The sequence below is a fragment of the Capricornis sumatraensis genome, chromosome 15 (genome assembly GCF_032405125.1).
Source record: "Capricornis sumatraensis isolate serow.1 chromosome 15, serow.2, whole genome shotgun sequence".
Lineage (NCBI taxonomy): Eukaryota > Metazoa > Chordata > Mammalia > Artiodactyla > Bovidae > Capricornis > Capricornis sumatraensis.
Genome location: NC_091083.1, coordinates 77,528,379 through 77,538,979, shown reverse-complemented (window position 1 = coordinate 77,538,979; position 10,601 = coordinate 77,528,379).

Below are 10,601 nucleotides of genomic sequence, written 5' to 3'. Positions count from 1 at the left end.
AAATACTTAGGAATATACCTACCTAAAGAAACTAAAGACCTATATATAGAAAATTATAAAACACTGGTGAAAGAAATCAAAGAGGACACTAATAGATGGAGAAATATACCACGTTCATGGATCGGAAGAATCAATATAGTGAAAATGAGTATACTACCCAAAGCAATATACAGATTCAATGCAATCCCTATGAAGCTACCAGCGGTATTTTTCACAGAGCTAGAACAAATAATTTCACAATTTGTATGGAAATACAAAAAAACCTCGAATAGCCAAAGCAATCTTGAGAAAGAAGAATGGAACTAGAGGAATCAACCTGCCTGACTTCAGGCTCTACTACAAAGCCACAGTCATCAAGACAGTATGGTACTGGCACAAAGACAGAAATATAGATCAATGGAACAAAATAGAAAGCCCAGAGATAAATCCACGCACCTATGGACACCTTATCTTTGACAAAGGAGGCAAGAATATACAATGGAGTAAAGACAATCTCTTTAACAAGTGGTGCTGGGAAAACTGATCAACCACTTGTAAAAGAATGAAACTAGATCACTTTCTGACACCATACACAAAAATAAACTCAAAATGTATTAAAGATCTAAATATAAGACCAGAAACTATAAAACTCCTAGAGGAGAACATAGGCAAAACACTCTCCGACATGAATCACAGCAGGATCCTCTATGATCCATCTCCCAGAATACTGTAAATAAAAGCAAAAATAAACAAATGGGATCTAATTAAAATTAAAAGCTTCTGCACAACAAAGGAAACTATAAGCAAGGTGAAAAGACAGCCTTCGGAATGGGAGAAAATAATAGCAAATGAAGCAAGTGACAAACAACTAATCTCAAAAATATACAAGCAACTTATGCAGTGCAAGTCCAGAAAAATAAATGACCCAATCAAAAAATGGGCCAAAGAACTAAATAGACATTTCTCCAAAGAAGACATACAGATGGCTAACAAACACATGAAAAGATGCTCAACATCACTCATTATCAGAGAAATGCAAATCAAAACCACAATGAGGTGCCATTTCACACCAGTCAGAATGGCAGCAATCCAAAAGTCTACAAGGAATAAATGCTGGAGAGGGTGTAGAGAAATGGAACCCTCTTACACTGTTGGTGGGAATGCAAACTAGTACAGCCACTATGGAGAACAGTGTGGAGATTCCTTAAAAGACTGGAAATAGAACTGCCTTATGACCCAGCAGTCCCACTGCTGGGCATACACACTGGAGGAAACCAGAATTGAAAGGGACACATGCACCCCAATGTTCATTGCAGCACTGTTTATAATAGCCAGGAAATGGAAACAACCTAGATGTCCATCAGCAGATGAATGGATTAAAAAGCTGTGGTACTTATGCACAATGGAGTATTACTCAGCCATTAAAAAGAATACATTTGAATCAGTTCTAATGAGGTGGATGAAACTGGAGCCCATTATACAGAGTGAAGTAAACCAGAAAGAAAAACACCAATACAGTATACTAACACATATATGGAATTTAGAAAGATGGTAATGATAACCCTGTATGTGAGACAGCAAAAGAGACACAGATGTATAGAATGGACTTTTAGACTCTGTGGGAGAGGGCGAGGGTGGGATGATTTGGGAGAATGGCATTGAAACATGCATACTATCAGGTAAGAAACAAATAGCCAGTCTATGTTCGATACCAGATACAGGATGCTTGGGGCTGGTGCACTGGGATGATCCAGAGAGATAATATCGGGTGGGAGGTGAGAGGGGGGTTCAGGATTGGGAACTCATGTACACTCGTGCCTGAGTCATGTCAATGTATGGCAAAACCAATACAGTATTGTAAAGCAAAACAAAGTAAAAAAAAAAAAAAAAAAAAAAAGGAAGCCGACTAGTTTGGGTATTACAGGCCTGAATGCCTGGGATCCTTGACCTCTATAAAAACTTGTTCCTCAACACTCCACCGAAATATCCAAATTGCAATGATGTTGCTCATTCAGATGTCATATGGAAAACTATAAATGATTGTTTAGGGTATCTGATTTGGAAATCTTGTACTTATAATTCGAAAATTGATTACAGAATACCGGGAGGAAAAAATTATACAATCCAGGACTGAGGCAACCCAAATCTAGGTCAGGATCCAATGTCCGTTCATGGCTATACCGCTAAATTTGACAGTTGGAAACATGATTCTGTTCCATGGCCGTTAGCCGCCAATAGATGGCATCATAATCAATTTGTTCCTCCTATGTTGTCCTATACAGCTAAGGGCAGAACTTTTTGGCAACCAGAGATTTGAAGAGCCCTTGCTGCTACTGCCCCTATTACCCTATCCTGACCAGAAAATGATTCTCCTTACTCTATTTTAGCTTGCCTACCCTCTCCCTATGTTTTTCTCTTCACTAATGACTCTGGAAGACTTAATATAAAAATGAATTATTCAGGTGGACCTAATATATTATCTTGTGAACAATGTATGCTCTCATCTTGTTTGACCCCTCAATATAACGTTTGCTCCTTTGTGGTGTTGCAATGTCCACCCTATCTTATGGTGCCTGTGACTCTAACCACTTATTGGTATGATAACTATGGTCTTGCTGTGTTGCAACAGTTACAAGATTTGATGCAATCGTGATGGTTTGTGGGCTTACTTATCTTGGGAATATCAGCCTTAATAACAGCAATTACCTCTGCCACAGTGGTGGCAATATCATTGACTCAACAAGTGCATACTGCTCAATATATTAATACTATGTCTAAGAATGTTTCTTTAACGATGGCAACACAAGAAGTTATAGATAGGAAACTAGAAATGAAGGTAGATGCCCTAGAGGAAGCAGTAATACATATTGGGACTGAATTACAGGCATTAAAAGAGAAATTGGCACTGTTCTGCCATGCCAACTACCGGTGGATTTGTGTAAAACTCCTGAAAGTAAATGAGACAGATTATAACTGGGAGAGAATTAAAAACCACATTTCGGGGGTATGGAATAGTTCCAGGATTAGTTTAGATTTAGGAAGACTTCACAATCAGATAAAGACCATGGAACATTCCTGATTGGACTTTATTGCTGCAGGAGCAGCAAATGACTTTTTTCATACATTTTTGAACTTTATTTCAGGAAAAAACATTCTGTCTGCTATTCTTAGCTATGCTCCTGTGGCCTCTCTAGTTCTGCTTCTCATAATTATTCTTAGTTGTATTGTTAGAACTCTTCAACAGAGCACTCAGAAGCTCGTGACTGAATTACATCTGGCTGTCTTAAAAAATAAAAAAGGGGGAGTTTTTTTTTTTATAGTGAAAACTTTCCTTACTCTGTCCAGAGGGGACTTCCAGGTTCATTGTATTCAGGGTTGGGTGGACTTTGAGGAACAAGTTGAGGTCTCCTCATGATGCTCAAAGGCTACTTGGAAACAAATATAGACTCCAACCTGGGAAATGGATGGAGGTAGGATCTCTGTTCTCCTCTCCACCTCTTTGTCTTGCCCCAAAGCTCCTGTTCACCCCCTTCTCTCTACTGATGGAATGCAACTCATGCTTCCAAACTCAGTTCAGACATCACCTCTTCTGGGAGGCTGGCCTTGACCACTTCAGGTGACAACCAGTGTCTCCCACCACAGCCCCAGGAAACTAGTCCTCCAGCTAAGTAACGTTGCCAGGCTCCCATTTCCTCCCTCACAGGATTCGAAGGATGATTAAATAAAATCATGCAGGCAAAATGGTAACACAGAACCTGGCACATGGCCAGCGTTCACTCAAAGGGTTGTGGCCTTTCTTTAACAGAAGAAGCCCCTTCCCCAGACGTGACCCCAGGGAAGGGGACTCTCCAGAAAAGTGGACAGTTGAACATCATGTCCCTTCCTTTCTTCTTCTGGTATGTGAAGTAGGGGGTTTTGGAAGGACCTTAGTAACTCCAGAATGGGCTCTGGTTGCCAGGGGAAACCACTGTCTGACAGGAGGGTTGGAACTTTCATTCCTATCCTCCCCCATGCCATCTATCCACCTTCCCTCCCCCTCAACCTCAGGGAGGAAAGTGGAGCTGTTGGTTGAACAACTGCCGATGGCCAATGATTTAATGAATCATGACTCGGTAATGAAGCCACCATAGGAACCCCAACAGAACAAGACATTCTTGTTATTCAAGAGACCTGGGATCCACCCAGGGAACAACAAGGCTCACCTGGACCCCTGCAGCAACTTGTCACCAGGCCCCTGTCTCTGCCCTTCGCCCCCTAGAGGCCACTCCTCACACTGTAGTTGCAGAATCCAGCTACCACCTGAGTCCTATTCCATTTGCTCCCACGACCAATCCCTCAGTGACTTCCCAGCTCTCTCAAAGTCAAGTTCTGATTATTAAATACCTACTAGAGTCCTCATGATGTGCCCCCAACCCTCATGATCATGAGGTTGCTGTGGAAGCAGTGGAGGCAACAGGCGTATATTCCTTCTCCCCGAGAAGTCAAAGTCCTTTGGGGTAGTAAGAATGGTGGTGGTTTGGTTGCTAAGTCATGTCTGACTCTTGCGACTCCATGGACTGTAGCCTGCCAGGCTCCTCTGTCCATGGGATGCTGCAGACAAGAATATTGTAATCATGAGTAATATAGCAGATAAAACAGCTTTTTTGTGTGTGTTAGGCATTATCCTAAGCACGTATCTTAACTCACTGAATCCTCAAAAATCCTAGAAGAGTGGGTGAGGAACTGTTGATATTTCCTTGTGTTACAGAGGAGGAAACTGAGGTAGAAACAAATAAAGTAATTTTTCTAAACTCATGGAGTGGAGACAGAGGATTTAACCCAGGAATTTGGCTTTGGAGTCTGTGCACATGCACCCTGCTGCACTGTTAGCTGTAAACTTCGGTGCACACGTGAGGGGGTTACACACTCACAGTCCCTTCACTCACACCTGTATATTCACTTCTAGTTACAGTCATGTAGCACAAGACCCCTGTGCCAACCCATCCACACAAAGACAAGCATTTTCCATTCATACACACACACACACCACACACCCTGTGCTCCACTCCAGGCTCAAGGAAGAGGGGGCTGGGCTCAGCGCCCAGAAGCCCCAGGAGCAAGTCCAGCCAAACATCAAGCAGGCACAGAGCTGGGTGATGAGCTGAGAGGACACGGGGGGCTGCCTTCCTGCACAGAGACACCCTTTCCCTGGAGAAGGGCAGGAGCTCTCAATACCAAGCTGCCCCAGGACAGAAGGGCTTCGGGAGCCCGTGACTCACCAACAAGCCACTGTGAGAGGAGGGTCTGCTCTCTCCTGAGACATTCCACATGTGGCACTTTATTTAGCCTCATGTCCATCCTGCAGCATCTGGGTTCTCATCCCATTGTGTCAAGAAGAAAGTACAGGCTCAAAGAAGTAAAGTGACTTGCTCAGACCCCACAACCAGCAAATTGAACAACTAGGATTCTAGTTCAAGAGCCCTCTGCCCTGTCCCTCTTCCTGCCTCAGTCTGTCCACCCGAGACCAGGGAGCAGCAGAGACTCCTCTTTCCTTCCCTGTCCCCTTCTCGTCTGTCTATCTTTTTCTCCCAATGTCCTTCTCTCCTGGTCCTCTTCACTCTGGTCCAGGTTAGAGGCTCCCATATCCACAAGCCCCCTGCTGGGCCTGTGTTTCCTCCCTCTCCCTGCCCCACTTCTGCTCATCAGTGACTGAGGTCTCTGATTACAAGCCTTCCCGGCCCCTGTAGGCATCTGCAGAGAAATTACAAGGCAGCAATATCACATAGTGTGTATTCTGGATAAAGGCATGTTATCTGAACACTGTGGGACTCAGATCATATCTCTGCTCCTATTCCTTAGTTTTTCACTCTGAAAAATGAGAAGCATGGATACCATGCTATCTAAGGCTACATCCTGAAATGGATGGAATGTACTTGCAGCAGGCAGAAGAGATTTAAATTTTTGTGATGCTGAGTCCTCTGAGAAGGACATTCATATCTAAGTCATGGGGCTGGCCACGAGACATAACAGGGCCTCATTTTGGATGTATGTAGTCTGTCTCCATGAAGTGGTGGCATGAGTACTGGAGTTTTAGGATTAAAAGAAAAAGGATAAACTGGAAGTTGCAAATCTGGTTAAAATACTGTTAGCTCACCATGTAAATTTTATAATTTTGAATCATTTGCCAGCATTTAAAGGTGGAGGATTTCATAAAAAGGAAATTTCTAGCATTGCTGCACAAAATAAACAATATCGCAACATGGTCCTGCATGGGCAGTGGGTCTCACACTTGAGTGAGCATCAGAATCCCTTAGCCATTATCAAACACAGACTTGAGATCTTCATCCCCAGTATGTTGATTCAGGAGGACAGAGTGGGACCTGAGTAGCTGCATCAACAAGGTTCCCCAGGCACTGAGGGTGCTGTCAAGGGACCACACTTTGAAAACCAAGAACCAAGCTAAGAAGAGCAGTCTCTTCTCAAGAGGGGACCGTTCTCTCCAGTTTCCATAATCCCCACCATTTCTTTATGGTTCCTCTGTACCACCTCAGCTCCAGATGCTTTCATCTGCATTACTCACTTGACCTGCAGGGCATTTAAAATTGTGACCATCTGTGCTCACAGTAGGCATTCAGGAAAAGGTAGCTTGTTCTTATTTTACACTCTTATGAGTTAAGTTTTATTACTCCTTTTTTTACAGATGAGGAAACTGAATTTTGGCTAAGGGAAAGTGACTTGCTGCAGGAAAAACAGCTGAAAGTTAGACGGAAGACATTTGCTCCAAACTGTTGGTCATGTGTCCCCAGTTACTTCAATGTTACTAATACACAAACACAAACAACTCCCGGCCAAATCTATCTGATATTAACATAGACGATGCATCAAAGATTTTGAATTTTTACTTCATGAATGTAAAGTCACACTTATCAAGAAAAGGAAGCAAGAAAATAGAAAGGAAAGAAGGAAATGTTATAATTGGAGGTGCCATGAGTCAGCTGTAGACATGTCCATCTAAGGTGACTAGAAACAAGTGAACATGGAAGATCTGAGAAATTCCCAGGAACAAACAGTGTGCCTTTAACCACGCAATGGAGTTTTCTCCTGCTGATCTGTTGAACCCATTCAAACTACCTTCTCTCCATGGAAACTTCTCTGAGTATGTGGGCTAACTTGTTGTGTCACCTGGCATCGATCTGTCCCTTTTTCTAGATAACAGTAGCCTGATTTTGCTTGAGGAGTGACTCTTCCTCCAGCCAGGACAGGTGGAATTCAGGTGCCTATCAATAGAAGTGCCTGCCATATCCTCAGACCAAGAGTATCTAACCAGATGCACTCCCTGGAACTTGATCTTGATCAAAGAATGACAAAAGATCTAAAAATGGAGGTTATTGAGAGGTGCCTGGGGAAGACATTAGTTCTTCTTTGCTTACCATCCTTTCCAAGCTGGGATGTTTTCGCACTTCTTTCAGTCTGAGCTAAACTAAATCAATAGGTGCTATGGGTGCCAACGCAAGATTACAAAAGGATCTCACTTAAGGGTACAATCAGGAAGGAAGAGTAGATGCCCATTATAGCCCTACACTGTTCTCAAGCTTTCTTCTCTGCTTCCTACCAGTGAGAGCTGATGCCTTTACCACGGTCATCACCAAGTTTCTCATTTTTAAGTCCAATGGCTTTTTCTCTGCCCTCATCCTCCTCCAACTCACAGTTAAGGCCCTCTTGACAAAAATATGAACAAAAGTTTTTGCCAAAATTTGATTCCAGTTGGTCTCAGTGTGAAAAAAACCCTGATGAAAAGCAGAGCTTCCCTATTTGAAGAATTATGAGTCCCCTCTGGTGAGTCTCTGGGGACTTTTGAAGGCACAGCTTATAAGCCTCTTTTAAGGAAAATCATGGGAGACAGAGGGGCTTCCCTGGTGGCTCAGATGGTAAAGAATCTGCCTGCAATGCAGGAGACTCAGGTTTGATCCCTGAGTCAGGAAGATCCCCTGGAGAAGGGAATGGTTGCTCACTCCAGTGTTCTTGCCTGGAGAATTCCATGGACAAAGGAACCTAGTCCTCTGCTACAGTTCATGGGGTCACAAAGTTTTGCATCTGAATTCTAGCCGTTGCCTGTATCCATTACGTGAACTTGGGGGAAGAGATGAAAACTCTGAGCTTCTATTTGTATGACTTTATTTCAACAAATTAAAAAAAAATTTTTTTGAGGGGACTTCCTTGGTGGTTCAGTGGTAAAGAATCCACCTGCCAATGCAGAAGACATGGTTTGATCCCTGATCCAGGAAGATCCCACATACTGTGGAGCAACTAAGTCCAGGAGTCGCAACTACTGAGTCCATGTGTCCCAACTACTGAAGCCAGTGCACCCCAGAGCCTGTGCTCTGCAAGAAGAGAAGCTATCACAGTGAGAAGCCCAAGCACTGCAATTGGGTAATGGCCTTCATTCTCTGCAACTAGAGAAAAGCCCGTGCAGCAAGGAAGACCTAGCATGGCCAAAACTAAATCCATAAAATTATTTTAAAAATAAAAAATTTCTTGTTTGGCCCAACCATGTGACATGTGGGACTTCAGTACCAGGCCAGGAATTGAACCTTGGACCCCTGCTTTGGAAGCATGGTGTCTTAATCATTGCACCATCAAAGAAGTCCTAGCTTGCAGGACTTTAAGACAGAAGAAGAACCTATTGAGATTATTGTGATGTTTAGAGATGGAGATGTATATGCAGGGCTTGCTTGGCACATAGTAGCTTGTCAGTAAGTGGTAATAGATATCTTATATTATTAATTCTACCTCTCTCAGTGTTACTGAGAGATTCTTATTGACTCAGTGACTTTTACCAGCACATCAGGACAGGGAATTCACTTTGCTCTTTGAAGTTACCAGCAATCTCCATCTCGTCTGAGACTCAGGTTCCTCTAGTGTAAAAGGAAGGATAACTGTCTCTGTATGGACATAGTTCAGGGTCTATCTATGCTGACAAATGGAAATCACTAGCAAATTGAATAGGCCACGCAGCTAGTAAATTGGAAGAGCCAGAGCTTGAAGACTTTGAGTCTGAGCAAAAGTTTAAATCAACACATGTTTTATCCCTAGTAAACATTTCATGAACAAGTGGATGAATGAAGTTAATGTCTACTTATGGGCTTCCCAGGTGACTCAATAGTAAAGAATTGGCCGGAAATGCAGGAGATACAGGAGACTCAGGTTCAATCCCTGGGTTGGGATGATCCCCCGGAGAAGAAAATAGCAACCCCACTCCAATATTCTTGCCTGGAAAATTCCATGGACAGAGAAGCCTGGCAAGCTACAGTCCATTGGGTCCCTGGTGGACACGACTGAGCATGTCTCCCACTCCCTCCCTCCACATCTTTGCCTAAATGTTCTACAAGCAACATGGACTCAACATTGACTCAGCTGAATTCATTGTCCTTCCCCCTAAGGACTGGCTTCCCCTAACTTCCCCCAGAAAGCTGAGTGTTGTCCTTCACTCTAACTTTTCTTCACCCTCTGTGAGCAATCTCACAGTAATATCTGTGGTTTGCAGCTCCTCAGTTCTCAGGTGAAATTTCATTTCAGAGTAAGATTAAGACACCAGATCATAGAACTGCCCCACTTCCTGACAGCATCTATCCGGAGCAAAGCCAGTTTCCTGAAACTCTCCCCTAAATAACTTAACTGAAGCCCACTTCCTCTAAGTCCTTCAAACATCCTCTTAATGAGATGTCATATTATTCATTGTTCCTTGCTGAAGCGAGTAATAAACCCAACTTGTTCAGTTTCGAAGAGGACTGCTTCTAGTGGTGTGTAGTTGGAAACATCGACAAGTATGAGTCTTTTCCTTATTTTATAATTAAGCAATGCAAAATTCAGAGATGTTGAGGTATTTGCCTGGGACTACAAGGTATTGGACAACAGAACCAGATCTATCTATCTGTGTTTTGGTTTATTACACTATTTCTATTTTTTTAGTTTTCTATGCTTCAGTGTCAGAGAAGGCAATGGCACCCCGCTCGAGTACTCTTGCCATGGGAAAATCCATGGGAAAATCCCATGGATGGAGGAGCCTGGTAGGCTGCAGTCCATGGGGTCACTAAGAGTCAGGCACGACTGAGCGACTTCACTTTCTCTTTTCACTTTCATGCATTGGAGAAGGAAATGGCAACCCACTCTAGTATTCTTGCCTGGAGAATCCCAGAGACAGAGGAGCCTAGCGGGCTGCCCTCTATGGGGTCACACAGAGTTGGACACGACTGAAGCGACTTAGCAGCAGCAGCATGCTTCAGTGTCCTTGTATACAGTAAGGCAGTTAGGCTCTGTTGCCCAAGGTTCCTCCACCTTACTGCTTCTCAGAACTGAAAGCATGAAGAGAGTGTTAAAGTTGCTCTACTTAGGAAGTTGGGACATCCCTTTGCCTTAGGAGCCACTAGATTATGAACAAGTCATTCCGATGATGCCTTGCAACTGGGACGGTCTAATAACGAACTGCAGTGCATCTTGGGAAATACCTTGATAATTCTTGGATTGTTGCCCACCACTTACCTCCTACCCTCTTCTCTCAACCGTTATTAGTCAGTTTTTACATTTCCACATTATATGATTGCCACAACTCTTGCCCAACAGAGGAAAACAAGTTGGGAGGGTGA